Raw genomic sequence first — 17,865 nt, forward strand, 5'->3', positions numbered from 1 at the left:
GAGCTCAGTGAACACTTGCTATATAAATTATTAACAAAATAAAGAGTATATATAATCCATGAGAGTTCAGTTCTTTTAAAAAAGTGGTATTTTATGATTGTTATTATTGGTAGTATATTTAGGTTATGAAAATGACTATGTAAAAACAAAAATTAATAGATAAGTCATAAACATGTTATGAACTTCATTCAAACATCTATTTCAAATTTGACTTTAAAATTTTTTTTAAGTTTATTTATTTTGAGAGACAGAGAAAGCAGAAGAGGGGCAGAGAGAGAGAGAGAGAGAGAGAGAATCCCAGGGAGGCTCCACAATAGCATGGAGACCGATGCAGTGTTGAACCAAGGAACCATGAGATTGTGACCTGAACTGAAACCAAGAGCCAGTCGCTTAACTGACTAAGCCACCCAGATGTTCCTCAAATTTGTCTTTAAATGATTTTGTATCTGTTTAAGATTTATGGGGGCTGAGTTTATCTAAAAGATAGTGATGTCACCTTACATATATTCAAGAAACAAAAGAGAAAAGAAGATTCTAGAGTTTCTAAAATGTCTCACGTCTTCTCCAACTTTAGGGTTGTTACATAATAGTATTAATGATTAGAATACAAAACACAGATGTCATAAAATTTCCTACTATCATTTAAAAAGCTGAAGAGTTCCTCAAAGTCAAAAAATGTTAAATTTTGACTATGTGAAGAAACATCAACAATATTGAAATGAGTTAGAGTTATAGATTGTGAATTTAAGAATTAAGCAATGGTGTTAAAATGAAAAATATATATTCTAAAACTTTTGTAAAATATAACATTGTAAATATTATTTATTCCATTTATGACAATACCATCAGTTAATAATAAAATAATCTATAGTTTATAACTTGTTTAAATAGAGTTGAAGAAAGGGTCAAATAACCACAACACAAATGTTGGTTAAAGACAAAAAACAACAAAAATTCAGGATGAGATCCTTCTGAAGAATACACCAGAAATGCTGAAATAGGCTATAAATCTTAGATGTATTTTATGGGAGATAAAGGATGATTTAAATTATAAAGCTGACTATCTAGCATAGGGGGAGTCACTTCTCTTAACATGAAAATTAAATCCATGGTGTAGTCAAACAGGCTGACTTGGGCTTTTATCCTTGCTCTGCCATTTATTCACTCTATGATTTCAACCAGTTACTAAATGTCCTTGAGCCACTATCTGTGAAATGAAAGAAATAGCAGAACTTTCCCCTGGGTTGACATGAAGGCTAAGTGAGTTTTGGCATGTAATGGTTAATACTTAGCACAGGACCCAGGATAAAACCAAAGCTCAATAATACCAGCTATACAATTAACAGGAATTGTTATTACCATTACCTTGTTATTATTATTACCTACTACCACTCCAAAAATAGGGAAAGAAGAGAGAATTGTATCATATCTGTCTATGGCAGTGGTAAAGACAAATGAGAATTATATTAGCATGTTGAAAAGTGCCATTGGTAGTTACCTGTGAACAGCAATAAGGTTAAAATTTTTGGAATACCCTCTGTGAAACATAAGATATATGTTCATATCAAGAGATATTTCTACAATTCATCACTTATAATAAAATGTACCAATCTAACATTATTTGGTTGCACAGAGTACATATTTATGGAAATATTAGAAAAAAGTAAACAATTGTGTTTATGATCTTTACAGTTAAATCTAACTTCTAAATACTGTAGGGAACAAATAAACATGTCTGGAGACATGTCAAAAGAGCATTATGTTTTGTCCTTTAAGATAAAATTCAAGACTTCCAAGGTAAACTTAAATTTTTCATTGTACATTACAATAGTGATGTGATTATGGATTTGATTGCAGATCTAGCTACACAGATTTTCATTTCTTTTTTTTTAAGTTTATTTATTTATATTGAGAGAGAGAGAGAGAGAGAGAGAGAGAGTGAGCATGAGTGGGAGAAGGGCAGAGAGAGAAGAGAGAAAGAATCCCAAGCAGGTTCCACACTCACAGTGTGCAGGACTCAATCCCACGAACCACGAGATCATGACCTGAGCCGAAATCATGAGTCTGACACTCATTCTGGGTGAATGAATCACCCAGAAGCCCTTAGAATTCATTTTTAATACTCATGTCTGCCAATGTTACTGTAAGTTCCAACATCTTCTCTTTGGCCTCTTCTACACTTAAAGACACATAGAGTTTCTTCTAATTATTTCCTAGAGCTATCTTGAATAGAAAGGCCCCTGCTGCTTTATGTTGTGTATCTGTGTTAGATCACAAGGCAACATGATTTGAAATTATTACTGGTTTCTACAGGTGACAAATTCTTTAACAAGGTATTTAACACTCTTTGCTAATATACCTCTCTCCCTTTGCAAATTCACATCTGCCCCTCTTTTTTTTGTAGCTTTAACGGACTATTGGAAATAATCTGAGCATGGCTTGCATTCTGACCAATGCATGCTTTTTTTATAAAATGCCACATCTCAAATATCACTACTCCCAATTTCTCTGGTCTTCTATCTTCTTCAAGTCCCAGACTTATTGTCATCATCTCCATGAAATCCCCACTTTGTTCCTTGCCTATCTTCCACTTCTAGAAAAAATTAATGACTCCTTTTTGTGTGTGCATTTAATTTTTATCACCAGCAGAGCACTACAGTTGGCATTTGGCATTTGACTCTTGAAATGTTTTTTCCCAAGATATTGTGATTTCTTTGACAAAGACCTTATACTTTATTCCTCTTTCTTACTTCAGGGCTAGCACATAGTTTGAAAACCAGGAAGGGTACATCCTAGTTGATATATTCAAGTAGAACAAATTGCATTATTACCTTCAAACTTAGTTATTAGGTATTTTTTTTAAAGCTAGCACAGTGGATAATACATAGCAGGACGCAAAAATATTAATGAACAGATGAATGAGTAACTCTTATTCTTGTGGGAAGTAAAGCATAGAGTTATGAAAAGTTCCTTGCCTTGACCTCCACCACAGGTATGCATACGTGAATAGGTACATCTTTTTTGAGAACTGATGATTGCCACAGGAAATGTCTGACTTACAGTTAATAGAATTGTGATTATGTTCCATTCTGATTTTATAGCTTTTCTTATTTTAAATAAGACATCAACATCAACAGTCCAAACACATTTATGGCTATAAATTCATGACTGATAGGCTCTTATTGGCGAATCTGTGGAGAGCTAAATTGACTTATTTGATTAGATGCAGTTACTCTTAAAACAGCTACCAGATTCTTGTAGATTTTCTTAAAATTTGGAATTCCTGGGGCGCCTGGGTGGCGCAGTCGGTTAAGCGTCCGACTTCAGCCAGGTCACGATCTCGCGGTCCGTGAGTTCGAGCCCCGCGTCAGGCTCTGGGCTGATGGCTCGGAGCCTGGAGCCTGTTTCCGATTCTGTGTCTCCCTCTCTCTCTGCCCCTCCCCCGTTCATGCTCTGTCTCTCTCTGTCCCAAAAAAATAAAAAAATAAAAAAATAAAATTTGGAATTCCTTCTTACTTTACACTGTATGTTAAAAAAATCAATTTAATGCAAAGAATGTCAACAGAGTATCATGAAAGTATAACATTTAGGAAACAATCATCCTATTTTAAGGCAAAAGTGTTTAGGAATGAGAGACTCCAAGTTTAAATCGTTGGTTTCTACTATAAACACAATTTTAAAGACCAAGGTAAAATTTACAGAGAAAGTGGAGAGTGCCAGAGGGACACAATCAGTAGTGATGATATTTGTTTACAAATGTATGAAGTTATATCTATACTCATGTGCATACATATGTATGTGTATATGTGTGTGTGTGTATATGTGTGTGTGTGTGTGTGTATATGTATATATATATGTATATGTATATATATATATACATATAATATGTATATATATATATAAAATGGGATGAATGGTGAGGAAAGGAAACTTTTGATTGCATGATGGACACTTAGATTCTGCACACCTATATTCTTCTGAGCCAAGGGAAGCTGTTGATAAAGGCATTAACTTTTCAAAAACTTAAGAACTGGTGTCTCAAGAGTAAGAAGAACTATTTTGTTTGTTGTTATTGCTGCTGTTTTTGACTCAAATGAGAATGGTATTATTCTTCAGGAAGTATCAGCTGGATATAATCACAAGACAGAGAAAATATGCAAATATCAAGATTTGCTGAAGAATGTTTCAGAAAAGTCAGCTGAACTTGCTGACTAGGAAGGCTTTTGCATATAACACATGCTTATTTTAAAATATCATTTTTGAAAATTTGTGGATCTTCAATAGCTACATTGCAAAGGAAGAAAAATAAGAACCTAGCTATAAAGCAAGCAAATAAATGATTAGAGTCTCATGTAATGCTCAGCAATAAAAAGTATTATTGATTTGGAAGAACAGAGAATAACTGAAGAAAAAGGAGTCCAAATGGAAAACTTACTCCCCCAGCATTTACCACAGAAAAACTCAGAAATCGGCAAACTAAATGCTACTGAAAACGTTTGAGATGGATAGACTCAGCCTTGAATGTTCTTTGTTGGTGTTTCAGCTGGGTATCTTGTCCCAGACTCTGCCTGCCCATTTGTCACATGTATTATTAAAAAATTTCTCCTACCCTGTGACTATATACTAGTCACTATATTCAAGGAATAACTAATATTCTTGCAATGGTCAGTTCTAGGATTAGAATCCACAAAAATTATAACTACTATTATTCTAGATTTTGTCTAGAGGATCTGGATGCCATTTGCCAATTTCCATGTAACATGGCTCTGATTTATCCTTTACAAAGACATATACTATATTTCTTATTGATAAAGCAAAAATAATAGAAATGAATACCTCTACATATTTATAAATGGGATAATCTTACTCTAAGATTGTGACATTCCTTGAATAAATTTCTTTGCTTCCATTGTATCTAGAAAGAATTCAATGATAAGGATGAGGTATGATCCCCAGAAGAAAGAGGTCCTTAACATAATACTGTCAACATTTTTAAAGACTGTAGAGTTATACAAGAAAAGTTTATTTGCATATACTCAATTAGCCCAGAAGAGACAAAGAATAAAGGAAGAATCATTTCTTTTGGAAAGTGTGTAATACTGAGGTGATGCATACATCATTTTTCTATCTCAGCTGGCTAGACACCAGTTTTTTTCAAAGTAAGAAACAGAGAGAAAATTCTACTCACTGAAAGGAACGATAAGTTTTTCAAGTTCATATTATACCCATTGCTCTAACTTACTGAAGACAGTGAGGCACCAAACCTTTTCTTGTCCTGTTATCACTCAAAAAATTGTTCAGGCTTCATAATGGGAATAATTAGTAATGATTTCAGCTGAATACCTTTTGTTATCATGGTTTAAAACTAATGTAAGATACAAGTGCCAAGAGGGAAAAGAACAAAAAACAACTTCCAAAAGATTTGGTTTCAAAACAGTCTGATTCTTTGTAATATCTCAAAGATAACAAGTGTCCAACAAGTGGATATTAAACTTGGCAAATGAATCATTTTATAAAAAGACATTATTCTGTAAAGTACAAGTAGACACAGATAGATATTTGATATTCTCTAAAATGTGAACTTAACTGCTGTTTAAATATAGGATGACTTTAGGATCAAATCATTTACACTTCTTGTTTACATTTTCTTATTCTCTACTTCTGAAGATTTCCTTTTTGAAGTCATTTCCTATTTATCTACCTCCATATTAATAGGATTATAGTGATAAACAAGGAACAATTTTTCTCTGTCAGTGCCTCTGAAACCTTAATGTGTATAAGAATCCCCTAGTGTTTTGTTAAAATGGAGATTCTGATTCAGCATGTCTGGCTGGGGATACTGATTCTGCATGGCTAGCAATTTTCCAGTTGATGCTGATGCTGCTTGTCTGTGGACCACACTTTGAGTAGCATGGCTCTGTGTGATTTGGAGTAGGAAAAATGCAGTGTTATACAGGGTTGGACAGATAATCACTAGCCTTACCAGTTACTGTAATTAAAGTCTTAAACCATGGGAACTTCAGTTATTATGATTCACAAACCCCTGAGAAGAAAGGAATGATAGGGAATTGGACAACAAACATCGCATTTCTAGTTTGATGCATGACAACAAAATTCATTTCTTCAAATATATTTTTATTATCTGTATGATGGGAATAAAAATACCTACTTTATAATATCATGAGAAGATTATATAAGATCCTTATCACAGTTCCTTGAACACAATAAGGGCTTAATAATAGACATTACTCATTTACTATTGACATTATTATCACTATCTCACCATCATCAAAATAGTATATTGAAGACCACCGGGAGAATCCAGACTGGTGTATTTATTCATTAAATAGGTGAGGAAACTGAAGCCTAGCAGTGGAAATGACCTGTCCAAGATTATATAACAAATCAGTAGTGGAGCTGAGGTAGGAATTTTATCTTTTTCAATACTAGTAATTCATTCATTCACTCATTCATTCCTTCAAACATTTGAGTGTTAACTATCTGTAGTTACTGTGCTATGAATACAAAATAAGAATATACGATGCCCTGCTTTCAAGAAACATTGAGAAACTGTTTTCCACTAGAGAGTCATTTTAAAAATTATACACAAAAACTACTTTCACAAAGGAATAGTTGCTATAATTAAGGTTCATCAGAAATACAAATGGAGGCTTTCATAAAAATATTTTTAAAAATCCGGAGTTTTCTAAATATGAAAGAGGAAGATATTTTAAGCCAAAGGGGCCAACATGAGCAAAGGCTAAACAGGCTGCAATAGTGGTGGGATCTGGGTATACATATGGTACAAAATTAGATGAGATTGTATTGTGAAGCAGAAGGATTGAGTTGGCCACTAGGAGACCCAGTCCTCTGGTCAACGTTTTACAACTTGTGAGTTTGTTGTCAACATTTAACATTTGGGAATTTTCACATGAATAGTCAACTTTTCAGCTTCCTTTTTAAACTCAGAAGAACTTCTCCTACAGAAGAACTTATCGTAGTAGATAGTCTCCTGCATGTAGCAAAGCTTAATTAGAACTAGGTGATGGGTGTCCCTTTTAAATGGCTTATCTGTTTTTCAGACTCAAATTCTTTATTGAGGTATATAGGAATCCTTTAGGACTTTGAAATCTATGACCAAGGCAACTCATATGTTTTCTTCTTTTAACATTGAGCAGATTTGAGCTGCTTAGAACCTGAAATTCTTGGCTAGTGGATGATATACCAAAGTGACAGATTTTCTAAACACTTCTTTTTTTTTTTAACTTTTTAAATGTTTATTTATTTTTGAGAGAGAGACAGACAGACAAAGTGCGAGTGGGGGAGGGGTAGAGAGAGAAGGAGACACAGAATCTGAAGCAGGCTCCAGGTTCTGAGGTGTCAGCACAGTGGGGCTCGACCCACTAACTATGAGATTATGACCTGAGCCGAAATCAGAGGCTCAACCAACTGAGCTACCCAGGTGCCCCTCTAAATACTTCTTGCTCTGAGCAAGTCAGTCATTGATACCAACAAGGTGCATTTTGATGTGAGGGCTTCTTTTTTCATTTTAAGAAGGAAACTTTTTTTTTTAAGTTTATTTATTTTGATGGGGTTGGGGAGAGGGCAGAGAGAGGGAAAGACAGAATCCCAAGCAGACTCCGTGCTATCACTGCAGAGCCCAACACGGGGCTCAAATTCACAAACTATGAAATTATGACCCGAGCTGAGGTCAAGAGTGGAATGCTTAACCTCGGTGGCCCAGCTGAGCCACCCAGGCACCCCTGATGTGAGGACTTCTGTCGACTATTAAATATTAACTAAAAGGTCAAAGTCACAATTTTATCTCCTTGAATACAAGTTAGTTTACTTGATCCATGGCTATCATTACCATTAATGTATCATTTAAAACTTTTAAAATACATAAATTTCAATAGATAGATAGACAAAGATAGATTTGTAAAAAGATAGTTCCATATACTAAATGCTGAAACATATTTGCAGAAAGAAAAAAAATTCTTTCAAATATTTATGTAACTCTATCCATAATCTTGAATACAATTCCCTAAAGTAGTTCATTTTTATGAAATCATCAAATTCTACTAAGATATTTAAAACCAGAAGGGAAATTTTACTGGTGTTACTTATTTGAATGTAGAAACTGCACTTATTTATTCATTTGGTATTTTAGAAGACATCACCTGCTAGTGTGGTTTTCTGAAGGAATAATACATGTTTATTCAACTCAGGTTTTAGAGAAGTAATATGAAAAAGTATTAATGGGACTATTTCTAGTATTTGCTGGCGTAGAATAAATGAGGATAATATTTATGCGTTTAGGGAGCAGAGTAACAGGTTTTTGAAATTCAATGTTAGGGAGAACTGTCAGCATTCTTTTTTTAATTGGTTTTTGCTTTCATTAGAGTAGATAAATTCTCTACTACTTCCTATTGTTTACCACATATATTTTAAAGGCCTTATCCTTTTTGGTGGTAGTTTTTGGTGGACATTTTCGATGCTACCGCCATGGTAAAAAGTGATTACCTTAAAAGACAGCATACGGTGCTTAATAGTACATAGACCTAAGTATTACATGCTTATTTATTTATTTATTTATATTTTAAAAATAATCTTATTGAGATATAATTTATGTGGCATAAAATTATGCATTTTAAATATACAATACAAAGATATTTGGCAAACTCTTGCAGCTATCACCATGATCTAATTTTAGAACATTTTCACCACACCAATTGGATTCTTGTGTCCCTTTATATTTAATCCCCACACACATGCCCAGCCGACACAACCACCAATCTACGTTCTATACTACACATTAGCCTTTTCTTGAGATTTCATATAGATGGACCCATAGTTCTATATGATCTTTTGTGTCTGGCTTCCCCCACTCTGCATAATGTTTCTGAGGTTTATTCATTTGTATCATATATTAATATATATTTTTTTACCATATAGATATGGCATATTTTGTTTACTTCTTCATCAGTCTAAGCATCTATCCTTTTGCATTTCATCCACAATATTTAAAGGACTATTTTGTTGGTTCTATTTAAAATACTTCATTTCTTGGGGCGCCTGGGTAGCTCAGTCTGTTAAGCATCCGACTTGGCTCAGGTCATGATCTGACAGTGTATGAGTTGGAGCCCCATGTCGGGCTCTGTGCTGACAGCTTGGAGCCTGGAGCCTCCTTCGGATTCTGTGTCTCCCTCTCTTTCTCGGCCCTTCCCCATTTGTGCTCTGTTTCTCTCTCTCTCAAAAATATATAAACATTAAGAAAAATAAAAATAAAATAAAAAATAAAATAAAATGCTTCATATCTTTTTTTTTTTAAACGTTTATTTATTTTTGAGACAGAGAGAGACAGAGCATGAACGGGGGAGGGTCAGAGAGTGGGAAACAGGCTCTAGGCTCTGAGCTGTCAGCACAGAGCCCGACGCGGGGCTCGAACTCACGGACCGCAAGATCATGACCTGAGCCGAAGTCGGCCACTTAACCGACTGAGCCACCCAGGCGCCCCTAAAATGCTTCATATCTTAATGACAATCTTAATATTTCCCTGTTATTTGAGAGGAATATAAGACAAAATCTGGATCCTATTTTAACTATAAGTTGGTCAGACTCTGATGATTTTATGTTAATAGACTAATTACCTAATAAAACTATTTACTAATTAACAAAATATAGTATAATTTAATTATGACCGCAAATTTTATTGAAGTGAAATTTTTTCCTTGAAACAATCACTTTTCTAGACATTGTTACACAAGCATGGCCAACAGCATGAGCCGTGGGGAAGAGGTTTGGGGAAGAATTACAAATGGAAAAATCCATTAATAATAAGAGCATGCTTAAAGATATTCCATTTTTCTAGCAGAGGTCAGAAGGAACTGTTTTGTTCAGCAAAGCTTTAATGCTTCATGAACACAGAGAAAAGCTAATCCCAGTCTAGTTAAAAATGCCAAGTTCATGCAATGGCAAAAGAAATGTTACACCGCTTATGGATTTGTAGAGAGAAAAAAAGACAGAAAATATTACCAAATATGTTGTTCTATATGCTAACAGGCTTCAGAAGAAGTTTCATTCTGTTTATAATCAAAATGCTGATATTGGCTGACATAGAATGTGTAAACAGAGAACAGGAAAGCGAAAGAAGGTGTAGAAGATTAAGCAGAGTATTGTATAATTTATGAATCCTTGGAAAATGATAGAGTATAACAGAAAACAACAGAGACTCATTATCTGTGTACTACATAGAAAAAAGAAACTATCTGAGTAGCCCTCAAATACGTTTTTCTTGTAAGGCCAGTATACTTAATTTGCAATTAGTTTTTTATAGTCATCTATTTTGATTTTAAAATTAAGAAAAATATTTTCTACACATTCTTTTTATATTTATTTGAAAGCAAAGGAAATCCTGGTATAAAGAAATGAACACAAAAGACTTGATTCTTCTTTGACATATTGTTCAATGAAGTATCATGTCAATAGTTTTATTTTCTCCGGATCAGGTCTAAGTTCTTAACATTTGTAAGCAGTAAAACATTTGCGTCATTAAACAAAGTCCTTAGAACGCAAAATATCCCTATACAATAGGTCAAGGGCAGTACTTTCACTGTTTCACTCTACTGAATTGCTAGAGAGAGAAATGGTGTCTTGTGGAAGGAAAATACAGCATCACTAATGAAATATTTTATTTCTCATAGCAGTTACTTTGTTTTGGGATCAAGAGTTTTGAAATTGTATTTCTAAAGGTGTATAAACCATTCTTTTGTATTTGGGGGAAAATATGTAATTATATTACCTGGAAAGCTTCTTATTAATTTTGGATATTTTTATTCCAGAATTCTTTTTTTTTTTAAATCTTATACAATACATTTAATTTATTTTTTTTTGGTTTGAACTTTGAAGAATTGATAGTCTATATATAGTCTTTGAGGCTTGCTTTTTTTTTTTATTCTCAAGTTAGTTAACATATGGTGTAGTCTTGGCTTCAGGCATAGAACCCAGTGATTCATCTCTAAAATATGACATCCAGTGCTCAAACTGAAGAGTGCCCTCCTTAATGCCTGTCACCCATTTAACTCACCCCCCCACATCCCTACCCCATCAAACCTCGTCAGTTTGTTTTCTGTATTTAAGAGTTTCTTATGGTTTGCCTCCAAATGGTTGCTAGATTTTGTTGAACTACTCTAGAGCTTCTTAGTATGAAAATGTCTTAGTATATCTCTCAAAAATGGCCCCTCAAGATCTGGGAAATGAGTCCCTGGGAGTGATAGTGTATATAATTGCTAAATGGTATATACCTTTATTCAGACACCTTGGAACTAATTAATTCAGAGATTCATTCCACAAATATGTATTGAACATTTACTATGTTTCAGGAGTACAACCAACAACCTGTTACAGGTAGATAAAATATATAGAAGAGTAACTAATGATAAGAGAAAGAAATATATTAGCAAAAAGGAATATAAAATGTGGGTAAAGGTAAAAGGTAAGATAGGAAGGCCTTTGGAGGGCTTTAGAAGGTAAGAGAGTTTGCCTGCGGGGGGGTGGGAATCTGCTGGGAATGCATTAAATCAGGGGGACAATGCAAAGTCTGAAGCAGAAATATATTTCATAAATTCGAACTATATCCATAATCCAATCAGCACAGCAAACATCTTTCTACCACTCTATTTCAGTCGGCAACCTCACTCTCCTGGCTTACTGCTAAAACCCCAACCTGGTCTTCTTACTTACTCAATACTGAGATCCCTTGGCTTGCAGAGGTCAAGGGTAGAAATAAATGGACTAGACAGGACCTAGAACATAGAACAATCCACTTGATAGGATAAAAAGGGGCAAGTGGAAATGGAAGAAGAAATTCAGCTTTGGAAAAAACTCAGATAAGTATCTGGATGCCCATTAGATATCCAGATAAAGACTCTAGTCAGCAATTGGATATATGTCTGGAGTTCAGTGCAGAAGTCTTGGCAGGAAATATGATGTTGAGAATTATCAGTTTATAGGTGGTATGTGAAGCTGTGAAAATGGATGGATTATATTTGTAGTGAGTAGAGACAGAAAAGAATAAAGGTCCAGGGGTGGAGCTCTACAAAATGTGGAGGTCAAATGTATGAAAAGAAACCCACAATGAAACTGACAAGGTGCTCTGAGAAAAGCTAAGAGAAAAGCCAGACAAGTGTGGTGCACTGGAATCCATAAGGAGACAACCTTGTAGGTTTGTTTTCTAATTATGATTCAACCCTCCTCTGCACTCCATTCCACAATGAGGCTAAGCCCAGGGACCAGCACCACCTTACCCCTGGCTGCCCAAGTCAACGGTATGAGACTGTTCTTAACTCTTAATTGCCCACTTTTTTTAATGTTTATTTATTTATTCTCAGAGAGAGAGATAGAAAGATGGGGAGAGGCAGAAAAAGAGGGAGAGAGAGAATCCCAAGCAGTCCCCATGTTGTCAGTTCAGAGCCTGATGCGGGGCTCCATCCCATGAACTGTGAGATCATGGTCTGAGCTGAAATCAAGAGCCGGATGCTTACCTGACTAAGCCACTCAGGTGTCCCAGTTGCCCAATTTATAATCAATTACTATATTCCTTCTCTTTGACTGCTTAAATGTTTCTCAAATCTGTACCATTTCTTCATTTCCTGCTTATCCTAGTTCAGGCCATAATCATCTAGGTCCAGGATAATAAGAGAACCTCTCACTCTTACCAGTGCCTGCTCCCTACAGTCTTTCATCCCTTAGATCCATCCTCCATATGATAATCACAGTAATTTTTTCCCCTAGTTTCAAGCTCTCATTAAAAATGAGTTAGTAAAAATACAATGAAATATTAATTTCAGGAGTAGAATTTAGTGATTCATCACTTACATACAACACCCAGGGTTGATCACAAGTGTCCTGTTTAATACCCATCAACCATCTAGCCCATCCCCCACCCACCTCCCCTCCAGCAACCCTCAGTTTGTTTCCTATAGTTAAGAATCTGTTTATGGTTTGCCTGTATCTTCCCCCCAACCATGTTCATCTGTTGTGTTTCTTAAATTCCACATATGAGCGAAATCATATAGTATTTGCCTTTCTCTGACTTATTTCACTCTCTAGCTCTATCCACATTGCGGCATATGAGAAGATTTCATTCAATTTTATGGCTGATATTCCATTATCTATACCTATATCTATTATCATCTATATCTATATCTATCTATCTATCTATCTATATCTATCTATCTATACATAATACAACTTATTTTTTTAAAGGTTTATTTATTTATTTTGAGAGAAAGACAGAGGGTTCATAGGATGGGCAGAAAGAAAGGGAGAGAGAGAGAATCCCAAAAAGGTTTGCACTGTCAGTGCAGAGCCTCATGAGGGGCTCAAATTCACAAACTGGAAAATCATGACCTGAGCCAAAATCAAGAGTTGGATGCTCAACCAGCTGAGCCACTTGGGTGTCCCACCACAACTTCTTTATCTATTCATCAGTTGATGGACATTTGGGCTCTTTCCATAATTTGGTTATTATTGATAAAACACTGGGGTACATGTATCAATTCAAATCATTATATTTATATCTTATGGGTAAATACCTAGTAGTTCAATTTCTGGGCCATAGGGTAGTTCTATTTTGAACTTTTTGAGGAATCCCCATATTGTTTTCCAGAGTGGCTGCACCAGTTTTTATCCCCGCCAACGGTGTAAAGAGGGTTCCCCTTTCTTTGGATCCTTGCTAACATCTGTTGTTTCCTGTGTTAATTTTAGCTATTCTTACTGGTGTGAGGTGGTATCTCATTGTGGTTTTGATTTGTATTTCCCTGATTATGGGTGACTCTGAGCATCTTTTCATGTGTCAATTACAGTAATCTTTTAAAATTTAAATATAATTAATGAGAACTCAATTACTTTCTATTGCCCTCAAGATCAAGTCTAAACTCAAGGTCCTTCACAATCTATATTCTCCAGCCTCCTGTCTCCCTTTACTGACCTCAAACACTTCAGCCATTTAATCCAGCTTTTGATTCTTTCAAAGCATCAGCTCTAGACTCTATACAAGCTGTTCCCATGTATGGAACTCCCTTCTTCACAGATTTTTACATGGATTATTTCTACCAATATTTTAGGTCTAATTAAATATTATTTCACTCAGAAATCTATCAATGGTACTCCTTATTTGGGTTTTTTGGCTCTATTTGGGGCTTCTTACTTTAGCAATGACAATTCTGATTCTTTCTTTCTTTTTATGAAGGTATAATTGAAATACAAAATTATAAGATATTTATAATATATCATGTGATTTGATATATGTACATATTGTGAGAGGATTCCCCCATCTAGCTAAATAAAACATCTATCACTGCACATATTTACCTTTTTTTAATGAGCACATTTATGTTCTACTCTCTAAGCAAACTTCAATTATGAAATACAGTGTTATCAACTATGGTCACCATGTATTACATTGATTACATCCTCAGACCATAGTCATCTTAGAGCTGAAATTTTATACTCTTCTTCCAGCCTCTATTTCCCCCACACCCATCCCCTGACAACCACTTTTCTACTCTGTTTCTATGGGTTTGACAAGTTTTGTTGTTGCTAATTCCACAACTGATACCATACAACATTTGTCTTTTTCTGTCTGGCTTATTTCACTTAGCATAATTCCCTCAAGTTCCATGTACGTTGTTGTTCAATGACAGAATTTCATTCTTTCTTGTGGCTGAATATTTCATTGTGTGTATATGTGTATGCATACAAAACATATATAAATCATACATATAACACAATATATACATACAGCACATCTTCTTTATCCATTCATCTGTTAATGGTCACTTAGGTTTCTCTGTCTTGGCTATTGTGAAAAATACTTCAATGAACATGGAGTACAGATATCTATTTAAGATCCTATTTTCATTCTCTTTGGGCATATACCAAAGAGTGAGATTTCTAGGTCAGAAATATTTTTGTTTTTAATTTTTTGAGGAATCTCCATATAATTTTCCATAGTGGCTATGCTAATTTACATTCTCTTCTAAAGTGTACAAGGGTTCCTTTTTCCCCACATCCTCACATTATCTCTCATCTTTTTGATGATAGCCATTCTAACAGGTATGAGGAAATATCTCATTTTGGTTTTGGTTTGCATTTTCCTGATGATTACTGGTGTTGAGCACTTTTTTCATGTTCCTATTGATCAGGTGTATGCATTCTTTGAAAAAAAATGCTCAGTTCCTCTGTCCATTTCTAGTAGGATTACTTATCCATTTTGCTACTGAGTTGTATAAATTCTTTATATCACCATTTATTTATTAATTGATGTGTATCTCCACTGTACTAACCATTAACATTGTCTTGCTCCATCACTGCGTTTGCTCTAATTCCCAGAATAATTTCAGAAGCATTTCAAGTATACAGAAATTAATTGCTAAATAAATGAACAGATGAAATTTTATCTGTTTTTGTCCTCACCTGAACAACACAGAATTTCTATCCCCTTGCAAAATCATCTTTCCTTCATCCCCACTCAGGTCCTTCTGGAGGCCTTACAAGGGTATTTCTCATGCACAAACAAAAAAGTCTATTCCCACTAGCCATTTGCAATATTTTATCCGGTACCAAACGTCTGACCAAATGCCTGACCAAAGCCCACATCCCTCCCTTGCCACAAGCATCTGCCATTTTATACTAGCATCTCATCCCTACCAGTGCCCTGAGGTGATTTCTCCATAATCAGGCAATGACAGAGATGTTATAGAATTACAGTGGTTCCAGAAAACTCTATGTGTCCAGCTCAAGTGAGTAAAATGCTCATCTCTTCCCACTCTGGGATACAGGTTATCCTAACAACAGCTAAGTAAAATTATATTGTCCTGTATTTCTTGAACATCGTTGTATAAACAGTTCTTTCTGTTTCCGCATAAAGCCTTTCTTTTAAAGGGTTCAAATCATTCTTAGGGCCCAATCTGGGGAAAAAACTTCATACCATTCTTTTCACTTCCCCTTTTTTTTTTTTTCATCTAAGACTCTAGGCTCCTTGAAGTAAAAACTTCCATTCATAAGCTCCTTATCCTATGTCTTCCCAAACCCCACCCTATGAAAATCAAATCATATATACTGAGGTCTAGGTGACTGCTGACTATTCTAAAACTAAGATCAGACTTAACCAGGAAATTATTTCAACTACTCCTTCACTATAAATCTCCAGAACTGTATAATTAGATTAAATGGGATATTATGGATACAATGTTTAGCTTGGGGTTAAGCACAGAACAAGCACTGAATAATTGTTAACTTTTTACTGTGAAAGCATATTTTAGATGCAAAATGTTCAAATATTAAGAATGCTGATCATACTCTTCTACTAGTACTCAACTCCATCCAGACCATGTTCTTGAAAATATTTCTCACAATGAGTCATATCTAACATTAATTTGTCATCACTCCATTTTTGTCTATTTCACCTAATTCCCTAAACTTGGAACCAAACATACTTGTTTTCTTCTTGATTACAAGCCAATATCAAGCCTAACTAAAAGCTCTATCAGAAAATATTTCTCTAGCTTTTTAATTTTCATTTATTCTTTTCTTATATGTGAAATTATATGAAATTATAGATTTTCACCATTCCACATTGGTCTCCTTTCCTCTAATGGCAAGAAATTGTAGAGAAGTATACTAATTAGTATACCCTAAATACTACTAAGGGTCTCCTTACCATATTTGCCATATAGTATAATTTTTAAAGTGTTTTGGCCTGTGCTGTTCTTTTATTGAGCTGTTCCCATCTACTCCTTTGAAAATTTAATTCTTTAATTTCCTTTTATAGAATTTTCCTGAATATTTTCTTGATTACCTTTAGCTCATTATGATCTTTACTTCTCTAAATTATTTTCTTATCTGGAATACTAAAGAATCTACCATTTGGTTGTAAGTTAGATATTAATGCTTCCGCTCCCAATGTATTGACTGTTTGCCTTTTAAACTTTATTAGAACTGAATCAAAAGGAGGGGCCCTTTTATTTATGGAGGCCCCACCACAGGCTCTAGCAGATTGTTAAGCACACTATCTGCTTAATATCTGTGTATTAATATATTGAAGAACAAAAAGAAAATCTAGCGATGACCTAAACATGTTCATCTTTATTAAGCAAAGTGATATGCTCTTAAGAAACTACATACCTCTTTAGTTCATGCTTGACTTTCCAGACTTAGATGCAATTTATTTTCTAAAAGTATTTCATATGGCATGCAAGTCAGGAAAAATAATTTCCAAATTTCCCCATGAGTAAATGTAATTTTCAGAGAGCTGGCTTGGTCATTAACATCATATTTCTTATCGGATCCAATTTCTGATCACCTTTAAATGCATTTTATTTTAGTTATCATGATGAAAATTTCCTAAATAATCTAATTTTTTTAGTGAAAATTTTGACTACTGTAACATTTATAATATATGCTCAGAGAATATAGAAACTCAGGTCTAATAAATAAATTGCGACTTAATACCAGCTTCTAAAGGCCATTTTGGCTTATTCCAAATCTCTGACACTTTTTAAAATCTAGACATAAAGGCAAGTTCCTGATTTGTTCTAAAATGTTTCTGGAGGTGGCAGAATGGCCCTTCAGGGAGGAGGCACTAGGACCTGTCAATCTTCCAGTGGGTCTCAAGAGCCTAGTGAAGTACTGGCTTACAGCTTTGAACATAATGTTTATTATCACGGAGTGTCCTCTAACTGCACTTCAACTCTAATAGTATATAATGCTCAGTCTCCACTGCAAGTCAGTTTACTGATATCATACCTTGAACATTTGAATATTTCCATTTGATTGGCTAATAGAAGATGTACAGGAACAGTC

General features: G+C 34.7%; 1 long non-coding RNA gene across 1 annotated transcript in view; it reads right to left on the minus strand.

Moving 5' to 3' along the window:
• Positions 1–17,865, minus strand: part of LOC125934448 (uncharacterized) — a 391,501-nt gene that overhangs the window by 296,465 nt on the left and 77,171 nt on the right. The window lies entirely within an intron of this gene.

This window comes from Panthera uncia, assembly GCF_023721935.1.
Source record: "Panthera uncia isolate 11264 chromosome A1 unlocalized genomic scaffold, Puncia_PCG_1.0 HiC_scaffold_17, whole genome shotgun sequence".
NCBI lineage: Eukaryota > Metazoa > Chordata > Mammalia > Carnivora > Felidae > Panthera > Panthera uncia.